Consider the following 21,725-nt stretch of genomic DNA (forward strand, 5'->3'; position numbering starts at 1 on the left):
AAGAATGTTTTCTTTTTTTTTTTTGCAAATTATTCCAGTTGCAGTAAATATTATTGGGACCCGCCATTGTGACTAAGACCCCACAGCTGCTGTGGATTTGATCGCTGATAGGCTAAAGTGCACCTAAATATTCAGCGCTGAATAGGCCCTTTATTATATTGGGGTGTTATCATTCCGAATTTTGAGTACTGTACTGGCAAAATGGAAAATAAATCGTAATCGCCGATTGAATAGGATTATTGTGCTAAAATAGGCTTAACCATTCCGTAATCCTTCAAGGGCCCGTAAACCACAAAAACATTCAGTCCCGATAATGTTATTTTTCATTGTGAAAAGGAGAATCTGTCTATATGTTTATTTTGCTGTATTGTAGCAGTCGGGTTTTATTCATTTCTGCCGGCAGCGTGGTGCCACTATATTATCGTTAGCGCACAGTTTGATTAAATCACATTTTTCCCACAATGATCGGCCTACTTCCAGCTGTCTAGTAATTTATTTGCCGCTAGGCCGCATCATTATTGTAAAGAATCAACACATTTAAAATGCAGATAGGACACGTGCAGGCAGACGGATGACCTGGATGGAGCGTGGAGAGAAAGTAATGGTGGCAGGGAATATTGCTACTTCTGCCAGGGCCCAGAACAAAAAAAAAAAAAGGATAACTTCCTTCGCCTGGCAGAAAATCAATGAACAGCATAGGGCTTGGATAATGACATCTTGATTATAAAGTGCTCAGAATAGTCCTAAGCCCTGGAACAAAACAAGAACGAAGACCGAACTCGTGTTCAGGCGAGACGTCTGCGTGATCTTTTTAAAGTGTTAAAAAAAAAAAAAAGTGAAATCTTTATAAAAGAAAGAAAAGTGCAAAAAAATGAAAATGATAAAAAATATTGTTTAAAAAACTATAAAAATAATAATATAACTCTAAGTATAAATAATCTAAATAATAAATAAAAATTATATTAAAAAAAATCTAAATAAACAAGGTAAAATAATAAAAGCATACCCCCATACACATAAGATCAGCTGACTTTCCTCTTAGGCCTCCTGCACACGGCCGTTTTTTTTCCCCGTTTACTGGCCGTTTTTTGCGTTCCGTATACGGTCCGTATACGGAACCATTCATTTCAATGGTTCCACAAAAAAAACGGAATGTACTCCGTATGCATTCCGTTTCCGTATTTCAGTTTTTCCGTTCCGTTTTAACATAGAACATGTCCTATTATTGCCCGAAAATCACGGTCCGTGGCTCCATTCAAGTCAATGGATCCGCAAAAAAAACGGAGCACATACGGAAATGCATCCGTATGTCTTCCGTTTGCGTTCCGTTTTTTCCTGAACCATCTATTGAAAATGTTATGCCCAGCCCAATTTTATCTATGTAATTATTGTATACTGTACATGCCATATGGAAAAACGGAACAGAAACGGAAACACAACGGAAACAAAAAACGGAACAACGGATCCGTGAAAAACGGACCGCAAAACACTGAAAAAGCCATACGGTCGTGTGCAATAGGCCCTATGTGTATAGCCACCTTAAGGGTACATGCACACATTCAGGATTCATGTGCAGAAAATCCACCCTGAAATCCGCAGGTGTTCGCAGGCAAATCCGTCTGGTCAATCCGCATCAATTAGTGCAGATTTGCATTCCGGTCAGGAAAAATAGAATGAATTGACATGCTGGGGATTTTAGAATCCGCACCGCAGGTCAAAATCCGCACGGAAAAAATCTGCATCGTGTGCATAGAGAGTTTCAAATTCTCATAGAATACAATGTACATGACCTACGGTGCAGATTTTCCGCATGCAAATCCGCTCGGAAAATCCGCACGCAATCCTGATCGTGTGCATTTAGCCTAAGGGTGTTGTTCATGACTGCAGTCAGGTGATCGATGGGGGAGCAGGGGGTCATTCTAATGACAATATAAGACAATATAAGAGTTTGGGGTGATCCCTTTAAGGAAAGTCTTCTCAGATATAGCCTTACCCAGTGCTCTGTTCCCTCCATGCTAACCTTCTGAGATGTTTCTGCTCATTAGTAACTGTTTTATTTTGTGTGCCCCATTACACTTCCCAATCTCAGGACTGGAGAGCTAAGGACTTTTTACCCTCAGATTCTCATGTCTTATGAACACTCACCTGACTTTTGGGCTGCTTCTTCTTTTCTTATTTGCTAATGTAATGGAGCCCTTAGAGAGGGGGAAAGGGGCTGCACAGTATCACACTGCCCCTGGAGGAGAAATAGATGGAGCAAATTAAGAGCGTATCTGTTTAAAAAAAAAAAAAAAGATTGATTGCTGTTCTTCATTGTATAATCATAACTGCGAAGGAACAGGTCTTCTTTGGGCTTCCCTAATATCTTTTTCAGCCTAATTATCAAACTTTTCATCTGCACAGCTAGATGCATTCCTCTCACAAGCAGGGGGCATCTCGCTTCTGTGGAATCTGCCTGCACCGTACTGCTGTGACATTGTTTCCCTTACTTCTCACTATGTTTGTTTTCATCTACGGAGCTCATAGAACAGATAAGGAGGAATAAATCACAAATACACACAGGAGGCTCCTGTGATGTTCAGAAGATGTGTAGAAGCAGTTCTTTTATCAGGCTCAGGATTTCAACTAACTGTGACATGTCTCCACTTCCTCTCTTCCGTCTTCTCAGTCTCTGTTACCAGGGACAGATCTTGCCTGACGGGAGGCAGTGGACAGCAACTTATGGGGAAATGTGAGTCCTAGTGGCCATGACTTTACAGCTTTTTTTCAGGTGGATGCAGGCATATTTGTGATTTTTGAAATTTGCTATTTGCATCATCCTCTATTAATTGAAATAAAATTGGCTGAAAGTACAGTGACCCTTTAAGCTGACCCCTCTACCCTTGTATTGGGATTCACAATATTCTGGATTTTTGTAGGTAAATTGGCCATTGTCTTTTATTTAGACTCACCTGGCAGCCTTAAAGGGGTTCTGCACTTTGTTTAAACTGATGATCTATCCTCTGGATAGATCATCAGCATCTGATCGGCAGGAGTCTGACACCCGGGACCCTCGCCGATCAGCTGTTTGAGAAGGCAGCGGCACTCCAGCGGCGCCGCGGCCTTCTCACTGTTTGCCGTAGGCCAGTGACGTTGCGACTAGTATTACTGGCCTGGGCGCGGCTAAGCTCCGTTCCCTTGAATGGAGCTTATCCCCGCCCAGGCCAGTTGATACAATTCGTGACGTCACTCGGCCAGCGGTAAACAGTGAGAAGACCGCGGCGCTGCCTGAGCAAACAGTTGATCGGCGGGGGTCCCGGGTGTTGGACCCCCGCCGATCAGATGCTGATGATCTATCCAGAGGATAGATCATCAGTTTAAACAAAGTGCAGAACCCCTTTAAAGATGTGGAGTATCTCACTATACCCCGATGGAAAAGGAGATGGAGAAAACTTAAGGTTGTCCCTTCCCCTCCTCCCCGAGTCCTACAGGCTCTAGCTGTTTTCTTATAAGGTACGCCTGCCCTCGTCTTCTTTGGAGACTCACCTCTTTTTGTGCTGGATGAAAGATGTGCAGCACAGAGGAGCTTGATATCACTTTGTCAGGCAGGGAGCTAGCATGTTCCTATAAACGAGGCAGCCCGCGGACCGCGGCGCAGGCCGGAATATATACATAAAAGAAAAGGTCAGCTTTGCATTTCAGAACATATACGCTTCCTCGTAATTGAAACATACAGCACATGTGGTAGTAATGCAGCAAAAGTCCTTTTTTATACAAATTCAGAGCTAGAAACCGAAAAGAAAATCCAGGCTGCACATTACCCCTGGCGCCGCGCCAATCTGCCTCTATTTATGTCAATAAGACAGATTTGCACTTGTTATAAATAAGGAAATGTCACTTCTTATCCTCCACGAATTGCACTCGTGGCCACTATTTCAGTGAAGGAGTCGAGGGAAATTTTCTGCTTGAATCCTGATCTTGCTTTCTGCAGAGTTTCTCATTTTCTTTGCGAACAGGGTTTATTAAAGCAGCAGGCAATTTTTTCTGTAGTGTGGCAGTAGAGGAGGCGGACGGGACTTTATCTCACTGCCGGTTATAGATGGTGGGGAACAATAGGGGCATGTCTTTTCATAGTTATGCGTCTTGTATTATTCCAAATCATGAGCTCTGTTTTAGTATATGATACTGAAGTAGCAACAGGTAGGGGTATTTACCTCCTTGACACATTTACCGTCCCACCCAAAAATAAAATCGGACTCAATGTGTCCACCCTTGTATTAGAAGGGTCTCCTGAAAATAAGCGGATCACAGGTTGTCGTGTGACCCTGAATGATCGCCTGTAATCTGTGATTAAATCTGGCAGGAAGTGTTCAATCTGCCTAAAGCACCACCACAGGGGAAATGAGGTATTACACCGTTTTCTTTGGCATCAATGGGAAGTCATATTTTTGAGACTCTAAGATATACTTTTTAGAAAAAAAGAAATCTTACTAAAAGTCCATGTCCGCAGTCAGGGGGGCACGGCAGCAGAGTGGTGGGCAGAACCTAGCTAGTATTAGAAGCAGCAGCCTACCTCCACCTCAGTGCCTGATCTGCCCGCCACAGCCTGTCTGAGACACCATCTTGCTGCCACAGTGCCTCCTGTCGGAATCAGCTGATGTTCAATTACTCTGCACCCACCAGCGCCTGGAGAGGGGCCCAACTTAGGTGCTGCTTGGGCCTACCTCAACCTAGTGGCCTGGTTCACCCCCTGAGCCCCCTGTCTGTGACCTCCTAATGCCGCTATGGTGATCCAGCTTCAGTAGGCCCAAAACAGTACATTGCTCGCCACTAGTGTTGAGCGAACTTCTGTTTTGAAGTTTGGCGTACAAGGTTCGGGATATCTAAGAACTCCGTTATGGATTCCGCTACCACGGACCATAAGTTATGGTCCATGGTAGCGGAATCCATAACGGAATTCTTAGATAACCCGAACCTTGTACGCCGAACTGGAAAACAGATGTTCGCTCATCCCTACTTACCACCAACATGGCCTCCAGCTACCTAACTGGGCCTCCCACATAGTGCCCCTGAAGAATCCTACCATGCTAGGTTAAGACCCTCACCCACATTTCTTCCACCATGCCACATAAATTGTTGGTGACTCTTCATTATCTTCCTGCTTGCCAACATCCTCAATTTTGCCGGGACAATACCACGAACCGAGCCAGGTCTTATGCAAATCCAATCGAAAGGGGCTGTTTTCAGGGCATTCCTGGGGCGGGCTTAACTTTGACTTTTTAAATCTGGTAAATATACTGTATATCTCGCCCTATATTAAAGTAGTCCCTGGTAGTATAAATGGGCCTATGCCATAAAATGTATTTTACCTCCATTTTTAAATCTATGGACTCCTGTAGAACACTGCCCCCTAGTGGATACAATTTCATGGATTATGATATACTAATAGTACAGACTCTACTAATGAGGTTATCCTATTGTATAACAATATTGTATTATTTCTACATATCGTCCCTTACGTTCCTTTAAGATACTGTGCATTAGCTGGCGGGGTAATCACCCAGGATTTCATTTCAAAAGACAAATTAACCCCGGGTATTTGAACACAATTATCTGCCTAATATTTTTTATTATGCAGCAATGTTTACGAGCAAATCAAAGCTATATAGTTGAATTATAGCCAGGGAGAAAAAAAAAAAACAGCTAATAGCTTCTGCAAAAAAATAAAATAAAAAATTCTGTATATCCCATTTACAAAAATTAATTTCGTAGCCTTGTAAGACCACATGAAACACAAACAGATTTAATTAGAATACAAGAAATGCAAAATGTGGAATTAATCTACAAAGAACGTATTTGCATCGTGCAGCAATTTATTATGGAAGGAAATTCCCGACAGGTTTTTTATCTCTGTATAATCCAGGATTCTGGTTTACCAGCCGCAGCCTGATGGGAATTGTCGTACTGGTTATCTGCTTACGGAAAGATCTAGCTAGGCTGAAATCCACATTAGTCTGCTAAATTTGGGTGCATTTCCAATCCCCATCCCCCAGACGGACCAAGAAACGCCCTTAAACTGATAGACACTACCCTCGAAGGATCGTTTGCATCACCCCTCCCACTTGTATTACTGGTAGCCAGGGGTGCACCACCAATGAGGCCAAGTGAGGCAATCGCCTCAGGCGGCACTAGGTAGGGGAGAGAGGGTGGGCAGCAGAAGGGCCATGGACAATGAGCGCTTTCATTGTGCCAAAGGGGTTAGGTTAAGAAATTGGCATTAGAAGAGGGGGGGGGGGACCGTTTCAGTTTTCGCAGCCTCAGGCAGCAGAAAGGCTAGGTGCACCTCTGCTGGTAGCTGGCCAGTAGGACTCCAAATTGCAAAGATCTGAGAGATCTTCCTCTTGTTATAGAGAGATTCCCCTTGCATTCATCTGGATTAATAAGTGAAGCGGTGTCTTTATGGTTGTTTATAGATGTTTTGGTCCTTTTGAGAGCGCTGCGCCTACAGATTTGCTCCAGTACCAAGCATTCGTCATCCTTAGACTGGAGATCTCTTGGTTTCCTCTCCAAGGGGTTGAATGAAACATGAAGCAGTAAGTAAGAGCAGAGGCGGCGGACCTCCTATACATTACTATTTCATAAGAAACATTACGCCGTTTTTTATCTTAATAGGTTTTGTTAGACTTTGGTCTTAGGATATGTCCACACGGGACATCATTTGCTGCAGAAAACCAGCAACAAATCCACGTCAGAATCTGCACGGGCTGCATTTGCTGTAGGTTTGCACTGCGTACAAGGTGTGTGCGCTGCAGATTCTGTGCATCGCGCCTTCATACGCTGCAGATTCTGTGCATTGCGCCTTCATACGCTGCAGATTTTGTTGTAGACATCTCCACCACATTCATATGAATGGAGTTGCAAGCACATGGATTTCCGCAAGGTGAGAGGAACTAATGTCCAGTCGCGCAACAAAATCAGCAGCGCGTGAAGGCAGCGCTACAGTAGATCAGATTTTGAAAAATCTTGTTCACACGTGGAATCCACACAGTAAGGCTACATTCACATGACCGTACGTGTTTTGCGAACCGCAAAAAATACGGATGACGTCCGTGAGTCATCCATGTTGCATCCGTTTTTTTTTTTATGGATCCATTGTAAGAATGCCTATCTTTGTCCGCAAAACGGACAACAATAGGACATGTTCTATCTTTTTTGCAGAACAGCCATGTGGACATATGGAAATGGAATGCACACATAGTCATTTACGTTTTTTTTGTGGACCCATTGAAGTGAATGGTTCTGCATACCGGCCGCAATAAAAAAAAAAACGGAACGGACACTGAAACAAAATATGGTCATGTACATGAGCCCTAATAGACATGTGGATTTATGCAGCGGATTTCGTCCTTTACAATGCAGAAGGCCAAATCCGCGACAAACCTGCGTCAAAAAATGCATGTAACTCATGGAGAATTTATTCTGCAAAATAAGTCAGGTGTGGATGCGCCTAAAGGATGCAATAAGCGAAATCCGCAATTCTACTCACAATGGAAAATCTACAGCATATGCACCTCATGTGGACATACCCTTGAAGGGGTTTCCAGCCTTTTCTAAGCGATAGCCTATCTTCAGGATAGACCATCATTAGCTGTTCCGTGGGCATCTGACACCCTGCACCCCCACCGATCAGCTGTTGACTTCAGCGGGAGCTACACCCAAAAAGCTGATCGCAGAAGGTTGCAGGTCGTCGGACCTACCCCCCCCCCCCCCCCCCCGCTTTACCAATCGGCTATTGATGGCTTATCGTCGGAATAGAAAGGCTGGAAACCCCTTTAAACTATCCACAATGGGAGTCGGATCTCCACTTCTGATCCTTGACTTGCAAGTAATTAAAATTGGGAGATGGGGTGATGGATTTCTGAAAACCTTGTGCAATTTCTGCAAAAATCTGCTGGGTGTGGATATACTGTACCCTAAAACTACCTGCCAGTGTTATGCCTACTTTTACCTACAGGGGTGCTGCTGAAAAAAAAGTCATATAAGCGTTGTCACCCAATGCTTGCTACAAGCTGATGGGTGGCTTCTTATACCTGTCTGGACTTGAAAGGGAGGGCCCTATCAGTGGCAGTATGCCACCTAGATCTATGATGGCTAACCTCCGGCACTCCAGACAGTTCTGACTGAATTCATTGCAAGTTGTATACTTATGTTTGCAGTGAGCTCCCCCTAGTGGTGGCTACAAGTAAGCATCATTTTATCATTTCCACCCCTGTAGATGCAGTTTTCCATGTGTAAAGGTATCACATTATTATTACAATGGAGGAACAGAAGCTATATAAAGGGATGGAGCTGGGAACGAAAAATGAGTCGAGCTAATGACATGCATTGTATAGGCTTTTTTTTTTTCAATTTCCAGCATGAAGAAACCTAGGCCCATGTGTGCTGGGTGCATGGAAGCAGAACGATTTTGCAAACAGCAGAGCATAATCCTATAATAATAAAAAAAAAAACATTTGTAGCATGGAGCCTTTAACGGTAACTTCTTAATTTGCATTGCGCTTCTAGAGTGCACCGTGCATTTCACTGTGCATCACACGGAGACAGACGGGGCTTTTATAACAAGTATTATTATGTTCCCTCTTCACTATAATTTCTGTCTCTACTGTGGAGGAGTCTGTACAAGTCACATTACTGTCATCGGTATACAGCTCCTGAGCTCTTAGCTTCTACATCTGTACGCGACACTCTTGTTGTTGAATGGATTGTGTCTGGTATTGCAGCGCAGCCCCTTTCGCTTGAATGGGGCTGAACTGCAATACCAGACACAGCCTGTGGCCAATGGTGGCGCTGTGAAATTAAGACGAACCTTAAATGTCATGCAACTCAACGAAGCTGAGGGTGTCCAGAGGTTACATATTACCACCTGGACAGGGGGTGGACTAACGTATTGGGCTCTGCGATGAAGGGACATAGTAAGGAAAGGTAGAATATGTGAGCATAGGAAGATCAAAGGCACAAATTGTATGACTTGGCCTTAACATAGCACCATTGCCAGTTCGTTTGCATGAACATTATTATCAGTCATCTCCTAAGCTCCAATTATTTGAATTTATCTTACGCTCTGCGCGGGGCCTTTGTGTTCACGAAATGCATTTCTCTTCCCGATATTGTTTCAGGTCCCATTAAAATTTGCTTTCTTTTAATTCAAGGGCAAGATCAAAAAAAGACTCCACTGATTGTGCCTTTGTAGGCATTTGAATGTAGAGGCTTATATCTGTTGTCGAGTTTCTAGATAAGCCGAAACGCGTCATAACTATAGTGATTTTGGGGACTCATGTAGCTATCTGGAGGCGAATGAAAAAGCTGCAATGTTACAAAAGACACCATATTAAAAGGGGGTGTGCTGCAATTACCAACGGTGCTCCTATTTGCACTTCTTGAGGTATTGTATTCGTATTGTTCCCTTATTGTATTTTACAGATAAACCTTGCTTTTTTTCCCATTCTTTATCATTCAGCCCTACTGTCTTTTATGTATGTGAGGAAAGTTCTATAGAAAAGGCAATAAACTAAGGTCTGATGTCAAGCTTTCCAGTAAACTATAAAGAGGTTCTTTGGTTTAATAATGAAAACAATTTGAATCTTTTTTTTAAATCTGTTTAGTACCCTAAATGGTGCATGTTTTTGCCCTATATACCCGTTTTTTATGTCGGCACTTTCCTTCCCTTTTTTTTCAGCATCACCGCATCCTGGCAGGATGTTTACATACTGAACTTCCTGTTTTCATCATTTTCCTGCTGGGTTTTCCAACAATCCCAGCATGCTTTCCTTTGTATTGTTTCTCAGGGCTTGCTCCTCCTGCTACACACCCTACATTTCCCTTCTCCATGTTAGCTAGGTAGAGTAAGCCCTGAGAAACATTACAGAGCACAGAATGGTGGGTTTGGTTAGAAAGCCCAGCAGGAAGCTGATAAAAACAGGAAGTTCTGCATGTTAACATCCTGCCAGGATGCGGTGATGCAGAAAAAACTGGAAGGAAAGTGATGACGTGTAAAACATGTATATGGGGTAAAAATATAGTGTTTGGTGTACTCTGGGCAGATAAAAAACATTTCATTATGAAACCGGAGACCCTTTTAACCCTAATCTTGTAATAAGAGAGACTCTTTACACTAAGGCATCTAATGGGAATCTGCATCAGCTGGGGCTGATTTTTAATTGGGGCCCAGGAGCTTTACGTTACACCTCATTTTCATTATGTGGGAGACATTGAAACAGAATTGGAACAGAATGGTGAAGGAAGGTACAAGGGGTCGTCATTGATGCTAGGCATGTGTCACCGACGTTCCTGGCTTCGGTGAAGAGCTGGTATTTTCATGTGTCAGCGGCAGCTAATGCTGATTGACACTTTTTCTATTTAGTATGGCTGTAAATAGCTAATTCGGGACGGCTTTTATTGGGAGTAGTCAAAGTGCTGGGTGGGTGACTACTCCCCACGTTCCAAGCCGGGTTTTGACAGCACCTGGCTATCCTTAAAAAGGCAGGTGGGCTCAGCAGCAGAGAATGCCCTGTGTGTTGTGATCTGAGCCCTGTGCTGGGCTGAAAAGCTGAGACCCGTGTGTTGGGAGAGCAGGCCACCTAAAGCCTGCATTTAGACTGCCGGAGACAGAACCGCCGACAAGGTGACGTTTTTTTGTTATGCATAAACTTTCTACTCGGTGTCAACAAACACCAACCCTGCAAAGAGTGTTTTCTGTTTGACCTTATGTGTGAATAAACACGGACATTTAAATTACAAACTTGTACTTTGCCTCTGTACTGCACCCGCTTATCCCAACTACCAGAGAGAATCCCCACCATGGTTAGAGCCGACCTTGCCCCTACACATTCTGTGACTGTTCACATTCTGTTCAGCTTTGACTATGGTACATGGAAAAATACAAAAACCCAGTGATAGTATAAATGTATATGCTTGGTTGTAATGCATATAATGGAGTGTGGCGGGATTATGAGTGACAGAGGGATGTATCTCCCTCATTTACAACATAATCATGCCCTAATTTTATTGTACTTGGCTATGATATTTTTATGTTGTCCCCTTGATGAACACAGCGGGATGCACAGGAGAATAATGCTTCTGGAGAGCTTTTCAGCCCACGGGTAAAATTGATTACTTTGTCTGCTCTGCCACAAGGGAGTTGGCACCTTGTCTTTTATTTTAGAGACAGTGTCATTATCCATCGACCACCTGTTCATCAGATTTACATGCTGATATTAAATTTAGGGCGATTACGCAAGATAACGTCGCCGCCGCCTCCTCCTCCGATACTGCAGACGATAAAATCACTGCCTGCCAGGAGCGAATCACTGGAAATTTGATGTTTCATGATTAATAGGTAATTATAAATCTAATCAAAATTCTTATTAATAGATGGCTGTGGTGAAGGACGTGAGGAGCGGACAGTGGTATCACATACCTACAGCTCAGCCTATGGTGAAGGGGAAAGGTCTTTAGAATAAAATCCTAAAATTGTGCAATTTTTTTTATTAATATTAAAAATAAGGTAAATAAGGATGTACAAATATAAACATAGGGATGCAGAAATGAGTACATAGGGATCTAGGAAAGTATCCATAGGGATCTAGGAATGAGTATGTAAGGATCGAGGAATATGTACAAAGGGATCTAGGAATAAGTACAGTACATAAGGATCCAAAATTGAGTACATAGGGATCTAGGAATATGAACATATGGATCTAGGAATAGGTACATAGGGATCCAGAAATGAGTATATAGGGATCCAGAATTGTGTACATAGGGATCTCGGAATGAGTACATGGGAATCCAGAAATGAGTAAATAGGGATCCAGGAAAGTGTATATACAGATCTAGAAATGGGTACATCTGGATCTAGAAATTTGTACATAGGGATCCAGAAGTGTGTACATAGGGATCTAGGAATATGTACAAAGGGATCTAGGAACTCGTACATAGCGATCTAAGAATGTGTACATAGGGATCCAGAGTCTTTTCATGCGTTGTACAGAAACAAAACATAAAGTCCCTGTAGAGATCTGAGCCGACACCATGTACTGCTCAATACCGCTTTCTTGAGTTCCCCTTTAATTTGCAGACAGCTGTATATATAGGCAGACAGCTTAGCAGTAGTGTGCGCAGGTATCCTGATGGTGTCAGCAAGGTGACTGACTTCACATTCATCCTACAGGCCTTTCCCTCTAATATATGGGATTTTACAGCTTGTAAAGGGAATTATATCTCTGAAGGTTGTGGGTGAAAATGCTGGTTCACCAGACTCCTAATATGTGGTTGTGGTGCTTTATCATCCAATTATAACTGGCTTATGTTTTCCCACAGGGAAAGCTGGTTGTAATTTGCTCGTATAAGCAGCTGGCTTCCTTTTTTTTTCCCAACGAGAACAGCATTAGCCCCATACGGGCACAGACTTCACAGGACGACAATCAACCCAACCGAGCCGCTCAGGTGCCATGAGCAAAGTCAATGTATTATGTAGTAATGTGCCGGATATAATAGTCTATAGGGTGTTAATTAGAAGGCATTACAGACGTGCCCTTCATAGACTGTGAGGTGCGGTGAACAGGATCCAGTGATGGCTAACCTCCGGCACTCCAGCTGGGGTGAAACTACGACTCCCAGCATGCTCCATTCATTTCTATGGAGTTCTGAGAACGGCCAAGCAAGTGTACATCTTGGGAGTTGTAGTTGTACCACAGATGGAGTGCCGGAGGTTAGCCATCACAGGGATATGCCATATCTCTATACCTTAGGACCAGGTAACTGTTGCTTCAACTACAACTCCTAACATACAGCTTGGGCATTTCAGAGAGTCACAACGAAATCTTATCTGTAAGAGCACATGGGATAAAACACACACATAAAATGACAAACGGTCATATTTAAGGGGCCCTTAATACCCTAAACCCCGCACTATCGCTGCTGTAATGTGGATTATAAAATGCAGCCATATAGCTTTTACGGATCACCTGCATAGATATAGTGTTGTGATAAAATTCTCTCTGCCTGTAGTCACCACTAGGGGGAGCTTATAATAATAAAACAGTACACAGTAACCTTTTAAGCTCCCTCTAGTGGTCATCCAGGCACATTTTAATAAATACGGTGCAACCAGCACCACCAGACTTTTTATTAACACTAGAGTGTGAATCTGCAGGGGTTAGGTTAAAAAATTGGCATTGGGGAGTGGGGGCGCCTTTTCAGTTTTCGCCTCAGGCAGCAGAAAGGCTAGGTGCACCCCTGCTGATCAGTAAGGGTCCGACTCCCGGCACCCCCTACCATCAGCTATTTAAAGAGGCCGCATATTCTCCATAGTATACCAAGCACAGCGCCATACCTTATATAGTGGCTGTGATTGGTATTGCAGCTTAGTCCCTTTTACTTGAATGGGATTGAGCTGAACAAAAGCCATGTGACTAGGGATGAGCGAATCGACTTCGGATGAAACATCCGAAGTCGATTCGCATAAAACTTAATTCTAATACCGTACGGAGCAGGAGCTCCGTGCAGTATTAGAATGTATTGTCTCCGATGAGCCGAAGTTATTGCTTCGCAAAGTCTCGCGAGACTTTGCGTAACAACTTCATAAATGAATTTGTACTGTAAAAAAACTTTTTCCCGAACTCTGGTTCGGTTCCAAGGTACCACTCATCGGAGCCAATACATTCTAATACTGTACGGAGCTCCTGCTCCGTACGGTATTAGAATTAAGTTTTATGCGAATCGACGTCGGATGTTTCATTCGAAGTCGATTCGCTCATCCCTACATGTGACCAATGGGCGCAATGTCACTGGCCGAAGTGCGGTGCCCCCTTCTACCAGCTGATCAGTGGGAGTGCCGGGAGTCGGCCCCATCCTGAGGATAGGTTATCAATATTTAAGTCCCAGATATGACCTTAAAAAAAAACTTTTTTTTTAGTATTTCCTTATATGAATATTTATGTCTGCATTTTTTTATTTTTTTATTACATAAACTCTCCCTGCTGCCATCTCATTAAGTACACCGTGGAAGTTACACATGAATTAAAACATATTGTTCCGAAATTCATTAAGAAACCTCGGAAGAAAAAAAAAAAAGAGTTTGCAAAAGGACTTCTGTAAACATAAAAAAAATGACAATCGGAAAGTTCATAAATAAATTTGCATTAATCACCAGCTTGGATCTGTCTTTGGGTGAGATTGCCAAGATGTATTGCAGACTTTACAAAAAGATTTTCATGGCGAGCATATGGTTGCAAATCAACACAAACCCATTTCATATGCGCCGCTCTTTTGTCCATAGCATGTGATATTTTGCCCGCTGTTTTCCTGTGAAGAAAAAAAATTGTAAAATAAAAAAACATCTCTATTTATATATATATAACGAGGGACGAGCGAATTTCATATTTAGAAATTTCGCTTTTGCTTCGTGTTGTGGTATATACTGAATTGCGTTATGGATTCCGTTATCACGGACCACAACGCCATTCCCTGACGGAATGCCTTTAGAGGCATAATAGAAGTCTATGGGCTGCATGACGGATCCGTCCGGTTTCGGTTATGTAGGGGAGTCCTCTCCCGGGACGGATCCGTTATGCAGCCCATAGACTTCTGCTATGACGGAATGAATAACGGAATGCCTCTAAAGGCATTCCGTCACGGAATTGGCGTTATGGTCCGTGGTAACGGAATCCATAACGCAATTCAGTAAATACCACAACACTAAGCAAAAGCGAATTTCTAAATATTTATATAATAAATAAAAACAAAAAATAATAGCAGTGTACATTTTTACGGACAGAAAAAAAATAAAAATAAAGCTTCTAATGATCTCAATTCAGGCAATTTCCTGAATCTGAATCTTACACATTTTCAACAGTGGAAAATAGAAATAAAAAAAAACCTAAAAGCGCAGATGGTAACTATTATGGTAACTCTAATAAGGGAGAGATCCAATAGCTCAGGGCAAAGCTGAGGATGTCATTGTCTGATCTATTCCACTTTTTAGTGTCTCCCACAGATATAGGATTAAGGGCTGAATATTTGACATGTTTGCCTTCTCTTTTCTGTCATTTTTTTGCCGTGGATGGGTTGTGTTTTTAGCTTTTTGTTTTTGTATTCTATAGAACAAAGAATCCTGATTCATGTAGTAGGAATTGATGTGAATTCTTTTTGCTTTAACTCATTTTTCAGTCCCCTCTTAGGACATTTTGATGAAGTATTTACATAGTTACGTAGTTAATACGGTTGAAAAAAAGACATCAAGGTCAACCAAGGGATGCGAATCCCAGAAGAGAAGGGCTGCAAAGAGCATCTGTCTCTCTGGAGGACCCGACACATCCATGCATTTCATGGACAGCTCATGGATTTCAATGAGAACTGTGTAATGCTATGTTTCTCCTGTGGTGGCGCTGCAGGGATGATTGAACAGTAGCTTCCAGTTTTCTCCACAGATGACCATGCTGACAGGTTTTCTTTAACCCTTTTACTGACTATCCAGAGCTGTGCCTTGGCTGAATGAAGAGTCCACGGGGTTAATATGCACCAGAGGGACCCAAATTATGCCCAATATCTACAGTAAAGAACATCAAAATAAGACGCCTTCAGGACGTTTATTATCAATTTTCAAACTTGATATATTTTTTTCTATTAAGAGCCAATAATCCAGAACATTTGATAATCCATCAATTAGGGTCCATTCACACGTCCGAAAATGGGTCCGCATCCGTTCCCCAATATCGGGTACAGGTGCGGACCCATTCATTCTCAATGGGGCAGGAATGGATGCGGAGAGCACACTATGTGCTCTCCGCAACCGCATTTCCGGAGCGCGGCTCTGGGCTTCGGCCCCGAACTTCCGGGCCGCGGCTCCGGAAAATAATAGAACATGTCCTATTCTTGTCTGCAATTGCGGAGAAGAATAGGCAGTTCTATGGGGGGTGCCGGACGGGTGTATTGTGGATCCGCAATTTGAGGATCCACAATACACTACGGACGTGTGAATGGACCTTTAATTAGCAGGTCTGAGGAAAGGATTGAGACTGTGGGTGTGAACTGGGCTCTGAGTTAATGTAATAAATCACTGATAACTGTTTTATCGGATGGCAAAATGAACTCTGCTGTATCTGTATTCTGCCAGTCTGCCATCAGGAGGATCTCCAACCTGATAGATCAGCAGACGTTCCCAGCGTTTGTTCCACTTCAAAATGTCTGCATCCTGTGCCTCTCCGTGCATAGATCTGACTGCGGCTGGAAGAACCAGATAGGTCCAGAGAAGGGTCAGATTATATATACTAGCAGAAGGACCCGGCTTCGCACGGGTATATTTCATCTAGTTCATTTAATGTTTGTGTGTGTCGTTAAAAGATATCGACAGTGACCTCCACAGTGCCCGCCCCTTTAACAGTGACATCCACAGTGCCCGCCCCTTTAACAGGTCCCCTCCTTTAACATTGACCACCCCTTTAACAGTGACCTTCATAGTGGCCGCCCCTTTCACAGTGACCTTCACAGTGCCCGCCCCTTTAACAGTGACTTTCACAGTGCCCATCGCTTTAAGTGACCTCCACAGTGCCCACCCCTTTAACATTGACCACTCCTTTAAGTGACCTTCATAGTGGCTGCCCCTTTAACAGTGACCTCCACAGTACCCACCCTTTAACAGTGATTTCCACAGTGCCCGCCCATTTTACATTGACCACCCCTTTAACAGTGACCTCCACAGTGCCCGCCCCTTTAACAGTGACCTCCAAAGTGCCCACCCCTTTAACAGTGACCTCCACAGTGCCCGCCCCTTTAATAGTGACCTCCCCAGTGTCCGCCCCTTTAATAGTGACCTCCACAGTGCCCGTCCCTTTAAAAGATAACTGTCGTATTTTGTTTTTTTTGAGTATTGGATTGTGGTGATTAATATCTCCTTGGTGGCCCTATTTCAACTTTTCACTGTGTATTCAATTACCCCTTAATTCCACATTTTTGTTCCCTGTACTGCCTACTTTTACCTGTGCTTAAAATAGGGTTGCTAGGCATGGTCCGTCTATCTGTTGAAGGACGGAGGACGCAGAAGCAGGCTGCGTGCAAGGTCACATTACTGACAGCCAGGGACTGTAAGTTAATGATTAAAGCCAGGTCCTCCCCAGCAGCTGATAACAGTGCCTGGGCTGTGTGCACTTCTCCCTGTCCCTGCACTTGGCAGACGCTCCCTCACTCAGCAGAGCTGGAGAATGCAGAGTTGGAGCAGCGCAGAGCAGGGAAGGGAGGTCTGCCATCTGCTCAGTGTATAAAGGAAAGCAACATGTGGTAAGAGGACCCCTTTGTGCTGCAGGAGATTAACCCTTTAGGGGGGAGAGCTCTGGTTACTGAGACTTTTGGGGGGTTATTGCTACTGGTTAGTGCATGTGAGGAGCTCAATGCATTGTGGGTAGTGAGGGCAGGCGGGATTAGCCTCAGGGTGAGGGCAGTGGCGGCCATCTTAACTGAATAGTGAAATTGCAGTTTTATGCAGACTGGTTGCTAAGGGCTGAATCTTATTAAATATGGGGTAAGTCGGTCTAATAGTAACTGATTCTGGAATATCATGTTATTAGTAACTACATATATGAAAATTGAAATTAGGGTCTAAATGTGACAGTTATCCTTTAACAGTGACCTTTACAGTGTCCCCCCCTTTAACAGTGACCTCCACAGTACCTGCCACTTTAACAGTGACCTCCACAGTGCCCGCCCCTTTAACATTGACCACCTCTTTAACAGTGACCTCCGCAGTACCCACCCCTTTAACATTGCCCACCCCTTTAGCAGTGACCTTTATAGTGGGCGCCCCTTTAACAGTGAACACCACAGTGTCCGCCCCTTTAACATTGACCACCCCTTTAACAGTGACCTTCATAGTGGTCGCCCCTTTAACAGTGACCTCTGCAGTGCCCGCCCCTTTTACAGTGACTTCCACAGTACCCGCCCCTTTAACAGTGACTTCCACAGTGCCCGCCCCTTTAACAGTAACCTCCACAGTGCCAGCCCCTTTAACAGTGACCTCCACAGTGACCGCCCCTTTAACATTGACCTCCACAGTACCTGCCCCTTTAACAGTGACCTCCACATTGCCCATCCCTTTAATAGTACCCGCCCCTTTAACAGTGACCTCCACAGTGCCAGCCCCTTTAACATTAAACACACTTTTAACATTGACCTTCACAGTGACCGCCCCTTTAATAGTGACTTCCACAGTGCACGCCCCTTTAACAGTGACTACCCCTTTAACAGTGACCTCCACAGTGCCCGCCCCTTTAATAGTGACCTCCACAGTGTACGCCCCTTTAACATGTGACCTTCACAATGCCCACCTCTTTAACAGTGACCTCCACATTACCCGTCCCTTTAATAGTGCCAGCCCCTTTAACAGTGACTTCCACAGTGCTCGCCCCTTTAACAGTGACCTCCACAGTGCCCACCCCTTTAACAGTGACCTCCACAGTGCCCGCCCCTTTGACAGTGACCTCCACAGTATCTGCCCCCTTTAACATTGACCTCCACAGTGCCCGCCCCCTTTAACAGTGAACTCCACAGCGCCCATCCGTTAATAGTGACCCCTGCCCCCAATGCATGTAGCAGTGTAGTTGTGCCGTCATATGTCATATGACAGAATATTTAAAGGAGTTGTTCAAGTTATATTGATTGATGACCTATCCTCAGGATAGGTCATCAATATCAGATTGGCTGGGGTCCGACATCTGGCACCCCGGCCGATCAGCTGTTTGAAGAGAAGGCGCGCGTCGTGCCAGCGCCGCCTCCCCTTCACTGTTTACCTTCTAGCCGTTGCATCTGCAGTGGTGAACAGGTGTAATTACACCCAAGCCGTCCCATTCATTTCAATGGTACGGATCGCTCCTATACAAACAGCTGATCGGCGGGGGTGCCGGGTGTCGGACCCCAGCCGATCTGATATTGATGACCTATCCTGAGGATTGGTCATCAATAAATATAACTTGGACAACCCCTTTAAGGACCTGCGAACTGCTAAAACCTGTGATCAGTTCTTATGGCAACCTGGAGTAGGACCTGCGAGCTTCTATTGGCTAATAAGGGACATGTGACCGTGTGTATGGCAGTTCGGATTTAAAGATTTCTGTCACCCCAATTTTCGCTATTAAACAGGCTGACATTATAGATGTGAAAATGTCACCTGAATTTAACTCTGCATTTCTTTTATGTATGCCCCTGTTTTCGTGTATATTTAACTTTTATTATATGCAAATGAGCCTCTAGGAGCATTTCCACGCCCTTCTGTCTTGATTGACAGGGCCAGGCCAGCGTTGGTTCTCCTCCTGCTGACCCCGTCTGCCTTGTACATCTCGTGCCTGCGCCGTCCTGTTCACTGTTCATCTTTCTTTCTTTCTTTCTTTCTTTTTCTTTCTTTTTCTTTTTCTTTCTCTCTCTCTCTCTCTCTCTTTCTCTCTCTTTTTCTCTCTTTCTCTCTCTCTTTTTCTCTCTCTCTCCCTTTCTCCCTTTCTCTCTCTCTCTTTCTTTCTTTTTCTCTTTCTCTATCTCTCTCTCTTTCTCTCTCACTCTCTCTCTTTCTCTCTCTCTCTTTCTCTTTCTCTTTCTCTCTCTCTCTCTCCCTTTCTCTCTCTCTCCCTTTGTCTCTCTCTCTCTCTCTTTCTCTCTCTCTTTTTCTCTCTCTCTCCCTTTCTCCCTTTCTCTCTCTCTCTTTCTCTCTTTTTCTCTCTCTCTCCTTATCTAGATATCTATCTGTTTTTGACGGACAGAAGATCCTCCACAAAGGACTTTTTCTCTCGTTAAAAATAAAGCATCTCAGATGGAAATGGCTAAGATGGATGCAAAATAAGCACAATGGATGCTCAATATTTTTTTTTTATTCTCTCTTCTTCTTATGGATCAGAAGAAAGGAAAACTAAATGGTGACGTGAACCCGGCCTGAACTACATTCAGAAGAATGGCAGACTGACCCCCAGCGCACAGTGCCCACTGCTATACTGCTGCACACGTATACCCCTCACACCACCTGTCAGCCGGCTACAGCGCTGCTGACTCTCACAAATGAAGTACTTTCCCTAAATAAAATAAGCTGAGGTTTGTTGTTTCTCTCTTATATAGCGCTGACATATTCCGCAGCCATCGCCAGTGGAGCTCACAATCTAAGTATGTCTGCAAGGAAAGCAGAACACCCTGAGGAAACCCACAAAAACACGGGGAGAACATACAAACCCCATGCAGATGTCGTCCTTGGTTGTATTCAGATTTGTGATGGTCAGGGTCCATGTGCTCAGACTCCCCTCCTCATACCTTCTGGTATTCTGGCCTACAGAGGATCTCAAGGTCTGGACTCCACAGATGACATCTTCTCAATTACATATCAGAGGCTGTGGCTCCACCGTGTGTGGTGACAACCTGTCATTATCCATGTGTGACAGGACCCTGGAGGAAATCACTAGATGTGCACGTGGGAGGATTAGTGCATGGTCTCTAACCACTTCCAGTCTAGTCCTATAGTCTCTATTTAGCAGACATCTACCGTATCTATCTATCCATCTATCTATCTATCTATCTACCGTATCTATCTATCTATTATCTATCTATTATCTATCTATTATCTATCTATCTATTATCTATCTATCTATCTCATATCTCCTATCTATCTATCTATCTATTATCTATCTATCATCTATTATCTATCTATCTCCTATCTATCTATCTATTTATTATCTATCTATCTCCTATCTTCTATCTATCTATCAAATCAAATCAGCTTTATTGTCAGGACTAAATACATTTTAGCATTGCCAAAGCAAGTGGGAAATAATTGGGTAGGGTTGGGGGATGGGTACATGTCCAGGGTGGGGGTATAGAGTTAGTTTGGGGGATGGGGACATGCCCAGGGTGGGGATAAAGGAGTCCATGGTATATCAGGCTCCTCTCAGTCTATGGCAGGCAGTAATATATTGTGCTGCTGTGGCCACTGTGTTCTCCTCTTCCCCCAGCAGTATGGGTCTGGAAGAGTCTCTCTTCCTCCTCCAGGGAGATGAAGTCTGGGCAGAGATCAGACAGTCTCCTGAAGTGAGTCTCCCTCACTGCTGAGTATTTGGGGCACCGCAGCAGGAAATGAGCCTCATCCTCCACGGCCTCCTGGTCGCACTGCTGGCACAGTCTGCTCTCCCTGGGCATGTACCTCTGTCGTTGACGCCCGGATTCAATGAGCAGGCTGTGGGCGCTCAGTCTGTACCGGCTCAGGATCTGTCAGTCTTTTGGATTGGGGAGTTTCTCCAGATATGGGGCCAGTTTGTCTATCTATCTATCTATCTATCTATCTATCTATCTATCTATCTATCGATGTATAGAAGAAACCAAGGCAGCACACAGGTATCCGTGAAAAAAAGAGGGTATTTATTCACCCATGTGAAGACAACGTTCAGCTCTCTCTATGGAGCCTATGTCAAGCCATTTCATATCTATCTATCTACCTATCTCCTATCTATCTATCTATCTATCTATCTCATATCTATCTATCTATCTAATATCTATCTATCTATCTATCTATCTATCTATCTCATATCTATCTATCTATTATCTATCTATCTATCTATCTATCTATCTATCTATTATCTATCTATCTATCTATCTCATATCTATCTATTTATCCATCCCATATCTATCTATCTATCTATCTATCTATCTATCTATCTATCTATCTATCTATC

At 43.7% G+C, this 21,725-nt stretch overlaps 1 protein-coding gene and 1 long non-coding RNA gene across 2 annotated transcripts in view; one reads left to right on the top strand and one right to left on the bottom strand.

Annotated features, from left to right (window-relative positions):
• The window catches only part of KLHL29 (kelch like family member 29), a 909,740-nt gene that overhangs the window by 460,398 nt on the left and 427,617 nt on the right, over positions 1–21,725 (top strand). The window lies entirely within an intron of this gene.
• Positions 16,500–18,642, bottom strand: LOC120997364. Its single transcript, XR_005778157.1, has 3 exons — positions 18,538–18,642; positions 18,133–18,151; positions 16,500–16,545 (listed from the first exon to the last, which is right to left on the bottom strand). It is a non-coding gene; the product is annotated as an uncharacterized LOC120997364 (long non-coding RNA).

Source organism: Bufo bufo, chromosome 4 (assembly GCF_905171765.1).
Source record: "Bufo bufo chromosome 4, aBufBuf1.1, whole genome shotgun sequence".
In the NCBI taxonomy this organism is placed as follows: domain Eukaryota; kingdom Metazoa; phylum Chordata; class Amphibia; order Anura; family Bufonidae; genus Bufo; species Bufo bufo.